Consider the following 14,978-nt stretch of genomic DNA (forward strand, 5'->3'; position numbering starts at 1 on the left):
GATACTAAAAAAAACATTCGTCTCCAGTCATGGGTTGTGTTATAGCCTCTGTACCATGGTCGTCCACCGTCTTGGGTTAGAGTTCTCTTGCTTGAGGATACACTGGGGCACAGTATTCTATCTGTTTCCTTAATTACTTTCCTCACTGATATATTTTCCCTGTTGTGGCCCTTGGCCTTATAGCATCCTGCTTTTCCAAATGTGGTTGTAACTTAGCTAATAATAATAATAATAATAATAATAATAATAATGATAATGATAATAACTTCAGAAGTTCAAACTTGTAGCGTATGGTTTCATGTTGAAGAGGATGATATGACTCTTCATATTTTATATATGACAGGTTATTTTCAAATATTTTATATTTTTGTTCATTGTTTCTCATATATAATGTACTTATTTATTTGCCTCACTGGGCTATTTTCCTTGTTGAACCTCTTGGTCTTATAGCATCCTGCTTTTCCTACTAGGGTTGTAGCTTGGATAATAATAATAATAATAATAATAATAATAATAATAATAATAATAATAATAATAATCTCGTCCTCCCGTTCAGTAGAACAGTTTGTTGGATAAACAATGTTCACCATGTTAGGTTGACTATTGATACGAATTATTGGAGTTTATCTGACTGATGCGGAGTTAACTCCCTTTTCCTGTTTATCGGTTTGGTTCGTTTCTTCCGATAGATAATAACTACAGTATTTAAAATACTCAAGGTTCATTTAAACCGTCCAATTATGTTTACTTCTGTTTCCGTTGAATTTTAATAATTACTACAATTTCAAATGTTTTTTCTTTCCGTGTAACTCCATCTTCTTTGACTCGGAAACAGCTAAAATAAAGTATGATTTGGCAGAGAAGTTATAATTATTTCACTCTCAAGAGATGTTTGCCATTTTCCAATGATGTCATGGTGACGTATTGAAACGTCATCTGATTTTCTTACGTCACGAGACCAGAAGACTCCTCCTTAAAAACTATGTTCTTTAATTCATCGTTTGGAAGAAATTATTAAATTGTAAGTAGAAGTGTGTGCAAAATTAAATGTTTTCAATTATTATAATGCACATAAAATCATTTATATTACGTATTATTTATGGAATATTTCTTTTCTGCGTCGTATTGTAGAACGTCATAGGCGACAATGTTACCAGATCTGGAATCGTATGAATATTGGCGGGTTACTTGGCCTTCTGGCGAGAGCGGTCCTCTCTGTTTCTAGCACAGACCCTGAAACTTTTTCACAACGCTCCCAGACGATAACTTTTTTGACGATATCATCCAGTTTGTTTTATGTATTTATCGATAAAACCACTTCAAGATGAAGTATATTTTTCACGAGTAGAAAATTAAGTTACAGTTAAATCTTGTTTATTTCCTAACAGTATTTATTTTTCTACAAAACATTCCCTATTGAACTAGCGTTGTTATAAAGAGGTTAAATGTTGCTGCCCTGGGGGAGGGAGAGCTATCTGAACATACTTTGCAGCATAGATCTTGTTCCTCATGGTGTTAAACTATAAATATAATCGAATCTTTTTTTTTACTGCTGTTAGTTAATGTTGCGTTTGTAGAACACCATGAGAGATTCACATCATGTGTGCGTACGTTTAATGTAATATATACTGTATATATATATATATATATATATATATATATATATATTTATATATATATATATATATATAAAGATTTATGTATACATGTTATATATATATATATGTATATATATATATATATATATATATATATATATATATATATATATATATGTATGTATGTATGTATGTATATATATATATATATATATATATATATATATATATGTGTGTGTGTGTGTGTGTGTGTGTGTGTGTGTGTGTGTGTGTGTGTGTGTATAGACTTGAGATGAACCCGTCTCCACCATGATAGCTGAATTGTGAGTTTGCAACACGTGGTTATTTTATGATGAATATATAAATGACTAACACACGTGATTTTAATCAATGTAAATACCAACCACGAATAGTATTTAATACCGAATTCTATCTTAGGAATATATATCCACATGGAATTCATTTTATGGTAACAGCTTCTGGTCGGATATATACAGTATATATATATATATATATATATATATATATATATATATATATATATATATATAGTATTTTAATAGACTGTTTACGTTATACAGTATGTTTATATATATATATGTATGTATATATATATATATATATATATATATATATATATATATATATATATATATATATATATATATATATTATACGTTTTATATAATGTATGTTTTTGCTATTGAGACCTCTGACCCCGTTGAATGTTTTGGCTTTGATGTGGCTGGAGGACGGTAGAAAAATTATTAAAAACTAATAAACCTCAAGACCATTCAGGTATGTCAAGTATGGACGATGGGATATATGCTCAAGAACAACCAATAAAGTTTTTTTTATTTTTTTTTATTAGAAGGTTTTAGACAACGTCTTCTCCCGTTTGCCTTTTAATTTATTTTTCTGTGGAGAAGATTCCTTCAAATCTTACCTTTATTAAGTCTCACGTTCATTGATAGTACTGACTTTATGCAATTATAGGTTTAATTTTATTCTACACCGTATCCGAGGACTTCTTAATCCTGTCAGAAATGAGCACATGCTATGAAATGGAAAATGATCATAGAATATCCAACCACAAATATGTCTTCTCTTATCACCTTGTTTCGTTTTATATATATATATATATATATATATATATATATATATATATTATATATATATTATATATATATATATATATATATATATATATATATATATATATATATAGTATATGTCCTTGCTGAATAGCATCCCTGGCCCCAGCACTGGGCAGTTTGAACCTATTTCTGAGTCCAATCAATTTTTTTGATATGTTGGAGACTCTCTATTACCTTGTCAACTATTCTGCATTTCCCTTCGTTGTTATTATTATTATTATTATTATTATTATTATTATTATTATTATTATTATTTGTAGTAGTAGTAGAAGTAGTAGTAGTAGTAGTAGTAGTAGTAGTAGTAGTAGTAGTAGTAGTAGTAGTAGTAGCTAAGTTACAACCCTAGTTGGAAAAGCAGGATGCTATAAACCCAAGGACTCCAACAGAAAAAATATCCCAGTGATTAAGGGAAAAATTCATTAATATTGGATAATTTAATTCTTCCACAACATACATTAGTAACTGGACTTCATTTACTCTCATAACATTGGCTCTTATGACGTTACTTCTTACTAGAACCATTTGAAATTATTTCACACGTTAAAATCCCACTGGACATAATCCCTGTACAATAAGGTAAACATTTTTTTTTTAAGTTTACTTATTACTTAATAGTACATATTAATGAGCCGCTTCATGTTGATGTGCATATGCACTGCTTTATTAGTATATATTAAAACAACCTATTTGCCATTTGCATGATTTATTCCAGTTATTTTATCCTTATTTGACAACTACAGGATAAATTTCTTGTGTTGCCTTTGTTCACTATTTTCATGAGTTTGCATTACACAAAGCTCAACTATTCTTCCTGCTTGTTTTTTGGCCGTCAACAGATGATGGGCCCAGCCTCAGACTGAAAGTCCTCAACTGCCTTACGTTGAGCTGCACGATCTTGGTTGAGTGCGGAAGTGAGTCTGGAGGCCCCTATATTCCCGGCGAATGCGTTTCTGAGGTGGCTATTTTAATCAAATCCTGTTATGAGTATTGCCTCCTTGATGTCTTACTTCTTAATGGCTGTGGTGAGGGTCTATATTAAGTGGTGGGTGTAACCATCCAGAAAGAAGAAGCGGGTTTTTCAGCGGTCGCACTGGATGTTGGTCCAAGGTGCCCCATTGATGGTGGCTTCATGGATGTTCCACTTTTCTGGAGGGAAACGCAGTGGCACATGCTGAAGACTGATGCCTTCTGACCATGTTCAGGTTGTACTCGCCGGGAGCTGCCAGTGAAGTAACTTAGGCGTGATGAATGAGATAGTCAATCCCGGCAGGTACTTCATCCAGAGGTAGGAAGGCGAGGCCATCAACCTTTCCACAGAACAGCTTGAAGTCCTCATCACCTCCTGGATCTTCCTCCAGGTCGCCTGGGAGATATGGTAGAAGCAACCCTGGATGGAGACATCAGGAGGAAGTATTGTCATCAGTACCCTCAAAAGTCTCACTGAAGTCCATCACGGCCTGGAACAGATCCTGGTAGCACTTCTGTGATTTCCTTTCCAGGAAAGCATACACTGTGCTGACAGCTGTGAACCCAGGGGGAATTCGAACTGCATAAAGCCTCATGGTGCCATGGCCAATTCGTATCAACAAACCAAGTATCAGCTGCAGCAAGTAGTCGCATTTCAGTAACAGAGGTGAAACCTATGATGTGACAATATGTGGCCTGTTCTTTGTCATAAAACAAAAATGGTTCTGGGTTGTCCCCATCTGCTCTGACCGATTACCAGTCAATTATTAAGTCATCCAGACTTTCTGGCATGGGAGGATGTTGGCCGACATGTGCTCGATGGACTGTATTCTTAGCTGTGTCTTCTTTCGCAAAAAGTACTCTATTTTGTTCTGAGATGTTGGAAAGGGCTTGGGCAACAACAGAGCTAGGGTTCTTCTTTGTAACACTAGCAAGCTGTATTATGTTCACTTTGGCCTTGACAACGTCCATAGCTCTTGTATTGGGATCATGGTTGTATGTTGTTCCAACGTCAGGATTGTCCACTGTCAGGTAAGTTTTCAGACTATTGGTGCTATGACCAGTGCCACTACAAACACAACTCCACAAGATACACGACTTACTGGTACATTTCTTGGTATATATGTAGCCATTTAATAAAATCTTCTGATCACCCTTGTTACTGATGATAACCTTCAAGGTGACAAAGTTGAACAATTTGCGTTGCCTTTTATTGCATATCAAACTGGTCACACTGAAGTCACCTATCCTAGTAATGGGTAGTGTGACTTCTGTGTGGTTCAATGTGGAGTGGCTTCTGTGTAGCTTGTTGTTACAATAATTTTTATAATGAAAGAAAAAATTTCTTAATCAGCCCTACTAAATGATTTAACGGAACTTTATTAGAATTATTTAAAGTGTATTTATTGTGAGATTTTGCTCACTTTTCACATTGAGAGATCATGCCCTGTGGAATTTTGTCCTTGGGAATCATGTCCTGTGAGGTTTGATCCTGTGGGATTTTCTGCTGGATATATATATATATATATATATATATATATATATATATATATATATATATATGTGTGTGTGTGTGTGTGTGTGTATATATATATATATATATATATATATATATATATATATATATATATATATATATATATATATATATATTATCTGTATCTAGATCACTGCAGGACAAAGGTCTCAGACATGACCTTCCACTCATGTCTGTTTATGGTCTTTGTATGAAAGTTTATATCCGCAAATTTTCTTACCTCGTAAATCCATCGTCTTCTCTTCTTTTCCCTGTTTCGTTCACAATCTCTAGGGACCAATTCTGCTATTCTTAATGTCCATAATTTTATGTTCTGCCCATGTCCATTTCTTTTACGTACATGATGTTAGAATATCTTATACTTCCGTTTGCTCTCTTATATTTTTTGCTCTTTTCTGTCCCTTAGTATTATTCTCATCATTATTCATTGCATTGCTCTTAGAGTAGTAACTGGCTTATGCTCTAAGGCTTTAGTAAGGCTCCAAGTTGCAGATGCATAAGTTAATTCTAGTAGGACATAAGAGTAAATATTTTTCTTTTTAGAAAAAGTGATATTTTGATTTTCATAACCTCATTTTGTTTACCAAAAGCTCTCCGTTCCATACTTACCCTTTTAATTTCGGTCTCATGTCCCGGGGAAACACAGTCTGTCTGTCCTTAGTATGTATATTCATTAATAATCTCTAGTGATTCATCCATATCCTGTATTTGGTGTCTGCATTTCCGATTGACTTTATCTTAGATATAATCATTAATTTTCCTTTCTCTTTTTAAATTATATATATATATATATATATATATATATATATATATATATATATATATATATATATATATTTTTTTTTTTTTTTTTTTTGTGCAATTCCCCCATGATTCACTAAATAGAACTATGTCATCTACAAATCTTAAGTTGTTAAGGTATTGCCCATTAATGTTAATTCCCACATTTTCCCAATCGAAATATTTAAAAGCTGCTAGGCATTCTCTTGAATAATTTAGGAGAGATGGAGCCTCTCTGTGTAACTCCTTTCTCTATCGGAAATTTTTCACTGTCTGTGTGTAATTTTAGGATTGATGCACTTCCCGTATAGATTTCTTCAAGTGTTCTAACATAAGATTCATGTAGTCCTTGCTTTAAAAGGGCTTTCATTACTGCTGAAGTTTTGAAAGAATCAAAAGCTTTCTCATAGTCTATAAATGCCATACATGTAGTTTGTCATTGTTGATTTTTTCATTAACTGGTTAATTACATAGATATGGTGGGTTGTTGATCACCCACTTTGAAACTTTGCCTGTTTTCTTGGTTGATTAATGTCTAGCTATCTTTCTATTCGGCCTAATATTATCTTTGTAAAGATTACCAAGCGGTAGATATAGAGCATTCTTGCTGACATTTTATATAAAGTTCGACAAGTTTTACTAATATGAAATCTCCATCTACAATTAAATCAGTTATCAGACCATCTTCTGATGCTGCCTTGCCTCTTTTCATGCCTTTTAATACTTTCTTTACTTCTCCCGCTGTTACGTTTGGTACAGATTCGGGGGTTTCATTATTTCTATTTGCAAAGTTACTTCCTATATTACCATTGTATAGAATTCCTCTGCAGTTTTTATCAGTCCTTCTCTTTCGTTGATAATATTTCCATTTTCATCCTTTAAAACAAAAATCTTTTGGCATCCTGCTCCAAGCCTTCTTTGTATTCACTTGATGTTTTTGTTTTTTTCCTTTCCTTAATTTATCCTCAGTTTTGATCTGATTGTGTTTGGTCTTGGGTTTTTAGTTTGTTTATTGTTTTGGATAGTTCTGCTGCTAATTATATTTCAACTTTCTTGAATTTTACTGTATCTATATGTATAGATACAGTATATATGCACATATGTATATGGTATGTATGCTACATAAAAGCTTAAATAAACTGGTATCGATCTTTGGAACAAGCTGGAGAGAGAGACCACTTAGTCGTATTAGTATGCGTGGTTCCGAATCCTACCGCAGAAGGAAAAGGATTTCTCATTTATTTTTTCATCTGATGAAAATTAAAATGTTAAGCATTCCTGTTGGCTATTAGTAATACATATCACACATACAGTACATGCATATATATATATATATATATATATATATATATATATATATATATATATATACTGTATATATATATATATATATATATATATATATATATATATATATATATATATATATATAAATACGTAAAATCACAGGGAAACGTGATGCTCAGATGCAAAATAACTACAGGGAAAATTAAATGTATGCATGTGTGTGTGTATATATATATATATATATATATATATACATATATATATATATATATATGTGTGTATATATATATATATATATATATATATATATGTGTATATATATATATATATATATATATATATATGTATGTATGTATGTATGTATGTATCATCAGCCATTACTAGTCCTCTGCAGAACAAAGTCCTCAGTCTTTTCTTTTCACTCCCATCTGTTTATGGTCTTTCTATGCCAGTTTATACCAGTCAGTTTTCTTTGTTCCCCAATCCATAGCCTTCTCTTCCTTCCTCTGCTTCTTTTGCAATCTCTAGGGCCCCCTTCTGTTATTCCTATTATCCAGATATTGTCTGTCATTCTCATGATATATCCTGCCCATGTCTATTTCTTTTTCTTACATGTTAGAATGTAGTTTGCTCTCGTTCCATGTTGCTCTTTTTTCTATCTCTTAGTGTCAATCCCATCTTTATTTTTTCGATAGCACTTTAAGTTGTAACTAGCTTATGTTTTATGGTTCTAGTAAGGCTCCAAGTTTATGATGTATAAATTAATACTGGTAGGACCATCTGATTAAATACTTTTCTTTTTAGAGGGCGTTGCATTTTACTTATCATAATCTCATTTTGTTTACCAAAAGCTCTCTATCCCATGAATATCTTTCTTTTAATTTCGGTGTCGTGTCCGGAGGAAACACTTACTATGTGTCTTAAGTGCTTATATTCATTAACAATCTCTAAAATGATATACATGACCCTTATTTTTGTCTGCCTTTTCCCAATTTAAAATTTTAAGACTTCTTCCAGGCATGCTGTGAATAATTTAGGAGAGATGCTGTCTCCCTGTGTAACTCCTTTTTCAATTGGAATTTTTTTCACGACTTTTATGTAGTTTTAGTATGGCTGTACATCCCATATAGATATCTTCAAGTGTTATAACACATATATAATATGCATCTATTACACAAATATATTTTTTCAACAATAGGCTGTATCTTCTAATAGGAGTCGGCCCAGGAAGGACAACGCGACAGTGTGCCATATTCATTTAACTGCAGAATTTTGTATGAATCTCTAATGTAGGAAAACTTAATTTCTTGTCTCATATACTAGCACACAGAACCCTTTCTGCACCAATCAACAGATCTTGCATTCACAATATCAGTTTGTCCATTTCCTGTATCGTTTTCTCCTCTTAGTTTCTGGAACCTCTGAATTGTCCTCTCAAATTTATCATTTACCTATTATCATCCATTCTTTCCACATGACCAAACCACCTGAATGATTTCACGTAAGTTAGCGTCTTTACCAATTCTGCTTGTCTGGTCGCTTTGCCTCTATCATTTTTTCTTAAACCTTTAGTTTTACAGAGACAATTAGTTTCAAACATTTCACGTTTTTTCTTCTCTTTCATATTCAACAACTACTCTTCACTTCTTTAGAGGAGAATTGGTTCAAAATTCTATAAATACAGTCCCACCTTGATTTCGTTGGACAATTCAGGCCTCTTTATCGATATTTTGACATTTACATACATACACAGGATACATATACATACATATATGTGAAATTTTATTCATTAAATGTAAATAGCCTCAGTACCATGGTCTTCACTGTCTTGGGGTAGAGTTCTTTTGCCTGAGTGTAGCCTACACTCGGGCACACTATTCTATCTTATGTATCTTCCTTTTGGTTTTTTGAAGTTTTCATAGTTTATATATATGGAAGATATATTTTATAATGTTGAAACTTTTCTTAAAATGTTTTATTTTATTTGTTCATTACTCCTCTTGTAGTTTATTTATTTCCTTTCCTCGCGGAGCTATTTTCCCTTTGCAGACTGCTTTTCCAACTAGGGTTCTAGCTTAGCTAATGATAATAACCTTCATAATAATTTGGTGCCTTGCTCTTATATCAATTGAGATTTATTTTCGTATTTGAGATACTTCACTTGTATGCATGCTCTCTCTCTCTCTCTCTCTCTCTCTCTCTCTCTCTCTCTCTCTCTCTCTCTCTCTCTCTCTCTCTCTCTCTCTTTATAAGTACTGTATTTCGAGCTCTCTCTGTAATAGCAGTCAGAAAGCCTCTCCGCCTGAATCAAATGGCTGTTCCTCCGTCTAGACAGCTGGGTGGTATAACAAGTTATCGGCAGCCGATTGCCTGCAGCTTCCCCGCCTCCTTCATCCAGGGGTATCACTCTTCAACAGGCATCTTCCAGCCTTAAGCATAAGAGAACGATTGCTAATGAAAGTCTAAGAGAAGCAGCAGCGACGAAGGATTGTTGTGAAATGAGGAATATCTATAGTAGTATGTCCAGTGGTAATCTCCACTCAATTATTATTATTATTGTTGTTGTTGTTATTATTATTTTTATTATTATTACTATTACTTGCTAAGCTACAGCCCTAGTTGGAAAAGAAGGATGCTATAAGTCCAAGGGGCTTCAACAGGGAAAATAGCGCAGTGAGGAAAGGAAACAAGAAAAAATAAAATATTTTAGGAACAGTAACAACATTAAAATAAATATCTCCTATATAAACTATAAAAACTATAACAAAAACAAGAGGAAGAGAAATAAGATAGAATAGTGTGGCAGAGTGTACCCTCAAGCAAGAAAACTCTAACCCAAGACAGTGGAAGACCATGGTACAGAGGCTATAGCACTACCCAAGACTACTCTTTGGTAGTGTTTCGATAAAAGATTTTCCTCAAGATAGCTTATGGTGGCGCTTTTCTTTTTTTGTTAGGGGTAATGAATATATTTTACACATGCTGAAACATAGTTTCATACATTTTGTCAATTGTCCACTAGAGTGAACGCAGACTGTTTGCTGTGGATCATTATTAACGATTTTCGAAGAGATGAATGATGTAGACTTTTGAGAAATCAAATGTAAACGTTATGTCCACCGTATCCTCAATTAGAATATTAGTTTTGATGTGTAAGTGCAAATCAGACGATTTTTCTTCTGAACAAGAAATTAAATTGTATCACGGGGTATATTTAACTATTTACTTTGGAGCTTAAATGATTTTTTTTTCCAGAAAGGAAAACATATATTCGATTCTATTTAATGGTGAATGCCCTTGCTTTTCTTATTTTATTAATGCAGTTTAGTTTATAAATTGGTTTTGTTTTGATCATTATAAGATTTTCACGTAACCTTATATATTGAACAGAATTCTCTAAGTTCCCCTGAATATGTGAGACTATAATGACAATTAAATATTTTATCTTTTTAGTGTTGCGTCCATCATTTCCCTTTTGATCAACAACACCCCCCCCCCCCTCTTCTCCAATAAGGATTCGCATCTGTGTGTGTGTGTGTGTGTGTATTCTGCTTCTGATCTATTGATCTATGCCATAATTAAAAAACTAGTAATTAATGTAGTAAATATATAAGCGCCCTAATAGAGGTATGTTGTAAACTAACATTAAAAATATCGTGGTAATCTTAACAACATATGGAAACATTTTTGGCGGGTGGAGTTTGGGTATGGCGGGTTATTTTATTTTATTTGTAAGCTTAGTTCTCGAGAACACACACACACACACACACACACACACACATATATATATATATATATATATATATATATATATATATATATATATATATATATATATATATATATATATTAGGTTGGCTAAGGCACCAGCCACTCTTTGAGATACTATCGCGAGAGAGTTTTTGGATAATTTTGACTGGCCAGACAGTAATACATTGGATCCCTTTCTCTGGTTACGTCTCATTTCATCTTTGCCGACACATACACAGAATAGTCTGGCCTATTCTTTACACATTCTCCTCTTTCCTCATACACTTGACCACACTGAAATTACCAAACAATTCTTCACTCAAAGGGTTAACTATTGAAATGTAATTGTTCAGTAGCTACTTTTCTCTTGGTAAGGGTAGAAGAGACTCTTTAGCTATGGTAAGCAGCTCTTCTGAGACGAGGACATCCCTAAATCAAACCATTGTTCTCTAGTCTTTGGTAGTGCCATAGCTTCTTTACCGTGGCCTTCCACTGTCTTGGGTTAGAGATGTCTTGCTTGAGGGTTCAGTGGGGCACACTATTCTATCTTGTTACTCTTCCTCTTGTTATTTTGAAGTTTTTTTCCTCTTGTTATTTTAAAGTTTTTATAGTTTATATATAAAAGATTTATTTTAATGTTGTTAATGTTCTTAACCTTCTCTTGTAGTTTTTCCTTATTTCCTTTCCTCACTGGGCAATTTACCCCGTTCGAGTCCTTGGGCTTATAACATCCTGCTTTTCCAACTAGGGTTGTAGCTTCAAAAGTTATAAGATATATATATATATATATATATATATATATATATATATATATATATATATGTATGTATGTATGTATGTATGTATATATATATATATATATATATATATATATATATATATATATATATATATATATATATATATGGATGTGTGTGCGTGTGTGTGTATGGTTTCATATAAGGTCTAAAATCAAACAATGTGCATTTATAAAATTGTTATGTTTTGCATGATTATAGCCATTATTTTACTCCAGATGTAGTCTGAAAAAAGTGAGTTGTCTACATAAAGTGAGCATCATTATAGCAAACCTGAAGTTTGGCGCTGTTTTCTAAATGGGTGGCAGCGCTACGCACTTCTCACGGATGCTGGGATCGGATCATCTGGCAACACTGGTATGAACGCCTTGCCTGTGACCGATGATGTTTTGTTTGTAAGACGTTTATTTCTATGGATTACTACACTTTGTACACAGGTATGATAATTGAGAATGTGTTACAGGCGCACAACGCGTCATTTTCAATGCCTGTGATATGAAATCCATTGTGAAAAGTAACAGGAAGGACTTATTGAAGCGGAATTGTGTGACGGAGTGAGATTTGGGTGTAGGTGGTGGTACTATCGCTGGGAGGAGGAGATGACGATGATGATGATGATTGTTGGTGTAGTGGTAATGTTGGTGGTTGTGGTGGCGATGGGCAATGGAGCATAAACCTAGACGGTGAATGACTCATTCCAACCACTCACACACACACAAACATCCACAGACTCATCTGTGTCACTCCTACTTCCATTTCACCAGGTGTTAACACAGGTTTGTTGTTATCCGCCATTGGAATCGTGACTTCTGCTGGCGAGCTGCGAAGAGATTGCTTGCTCGTTGCTGCTGCTGTTGCAGTTGCAGTTGCATGCGAGGTGGCTCAGTCGTCAGTAGTGTGTGGCCTTGACTCGTTGGGGGTAAAACTCGCTCTCCATGGAATTTCAATAAGTGGTGTTTCGTGAAGAGATGTGCTTTGGGTGGGCACATCCTCTGACCCCCGCCCCTTTCCTAGTGCTTTCGTTTAAGTTGGTGTGAAAGTGCTTTCATACGATCAGAATTATCCCTTCCCTAATAATAATGCTGAACTGCAAGACTCGAGCAAGCAAGCAAACCAAATCATTAGCAGCAATTGATTTATGGAATACTAATGTCAATGGTTGTATCGTAGGATTAGATTAGCGGATTCTTTGTCTCCTGTGTCATTACAGTATTAATCTTTTACCTTGATGATAGGCTCTTAGTCACATCCCGCTGTGCCAAAGAGCTTCCACTGAAGGTATTTTTAGTAGCATTTTGCTCGTCGTAGGCTATTTATTTCAATCGAGATTTCGGTAAGTAGGCTGATGTGTTGCATTACAGTAATCTGACAGCGGGCTTATTCAAATCTTGAGTTGCAAATCCCCGGGGTAGCCGATTCATTAATATTTATTCTTGGCAAACATTGGCTGACTGTGGAAATCATGAACTGGAATTTCCTGTAGTAGTTCTCTTAAATGCATTCCCCATTATAACTTCGAAATATCCAGTAGAGTTTTTGCAAATATTTTGTCACTCAAATGTAATTCTTCAATCAACTTGAGGCTTAGGCATATTTTCATTTAAAGTAAACATTAACATAATCTGATTAATTCAATTCCATTGGCCAATTCACTGTTGTAAAATTTTTTAGCACCACTTTTTTTTTTTTCAATTATTACCTTGGATTTTAACATTCATGTATCTGATAACATTTTTACTTTGTTAGATTACTCACCTTTGGTATTTTATGCTTTATTGAGTTAAAATTTTGCACATGAGCACATTATATTATATATTAATTAGCCTTGAATTAAGACATATTTGAAATCCCAACCCAGCTCGAGTATTTGATATTTTTAATATGGTAACAAAGGTGGGGGTGATTTAATTGGCCTATTCATTATTTAGATGTCAAAAATTAGCCATACTTAAGGTAGTATTGAAAGAGCAAAAGTTATTTCCAATACCTATTTAGGGTAATTGTTTTGCATAAGGTGATTGTTTTTTTTTTTTTTCAATATATTAGCAACAAACAAGATTTAGAGTAATGTGCTAGTTTTTGGAAGATTATCAACCAAGAGAAATTGCTAGTTTGTGGAAGATTATCAACCAAGAGAAATTATTTACAGAATGAAAGATTTGAGTTTTTTTATGAATTAGTTTATCTAAAAAAAAAGTTGAATTTACCTTGTCATATCAGTTGAAGCTTCATAGTATTACTACACAAGTTTATTAATTGAACCAAATTTGAAATTGGGTTTCATTATTAGTTATTTTATAAATGTCTAATATATTTCTTGATTGAGAAATATTTATTTTTCAATGTGTTAAATGAACAAAGGGTTTTGTCCATTGACGGAAGCCTAAATTTCTAAATACACATTCAGTACATTACTTGTGTTCCACTAGGCTACAGTAGATTTAAATTTTGGAGTAGGATTTTATAAAGCCTATGATATTCCAGTAAATTAAGTACCCTGTGTTAAACTCGACTTTCATTTTGTTTTCATTCCCTATAACCAAGTGCATAATTTAGGCACTGTTCTACTTGAACTTCAATTATCGCTAGAACTCCTTATCAATAATTAAAATAAAGATTTCAATGTAATTTTGTTTGTTGCCTGTTTGCCAGGTCTGGTTAGCTTGTACTCCACCTTAGACAAGGTAAAGATTGTTATATTTCTGTTGAGGTTTAGGTGTCTTTAGGTAGTTTCAATAGGAAAACACCACTTTAGACAAGGTAAGGGTTGTTACATCTCTAATGAGGTTTACGTGTTGTTGCCCTATACTCAATTTTTTTTAATGAGGCGCATTTGCACTGACTCTCAACGGTGCCCTTTTAGCTCGGAAAAGTTTCGTGCTCTCTGATTGGTTAGAATTATCTTGTCCAACCAATCAGTGAGCGGGAAACTTTTCCGAGCTAAAAGGGTACCCCTGCGAGTCGGTGCAAATCTGCTTCACTAAAAAGAATTGACTATAGGTCGTTTCAGTAGGAAAATTAACTATTTCCACATCCGTCACCAGCAAAGCCTAGCTTGCTTATTGGTCTGTCAGTGGTAATTAGTTTCTCCAGCTATGCCCTAATG

General features: G+C 33.6%; 1 protein-coding gene across 4 annotated transcripts in view; it reads left to right on the top strand.

Annotated features, from left to right (window-relative positions):
* Window positions 1–12,159: 12,159 nt before the first annotated feature.
* LOC137655994 (protein jim lovell-like) overlaps window positions 12,160–14,978 on the top strand; it is an 84,672-nt gene continuing 81,853 nt past the window's right edge. For 2 of the 4 annotated variants that reach the window (XM_068390190.1, XM_068390199.1), the window contains exon 1: window positions 12,652–12,791. The gene's annotated coding sequence lies outside the window, so the exon portion shown is untranslated. The other 2 variants (XM_068390193.1, XM_068390196.1) reach the window with 2 other exon arrangements.

This window comes from Palaemon carinicauda, chromosome 1, assembly GCF_036898095.1.
Source record: "Palaemon carinicauda isolate YSFRI2023 chromosome 1, ASM3689809v2, whole genome shotgun sequence".
NCBI lineage: Eukaryota > Metazoa > Arthropoda > Malacostraca > Decapoda > Palaemonidae > Palaemon > Palaemon carinicauda.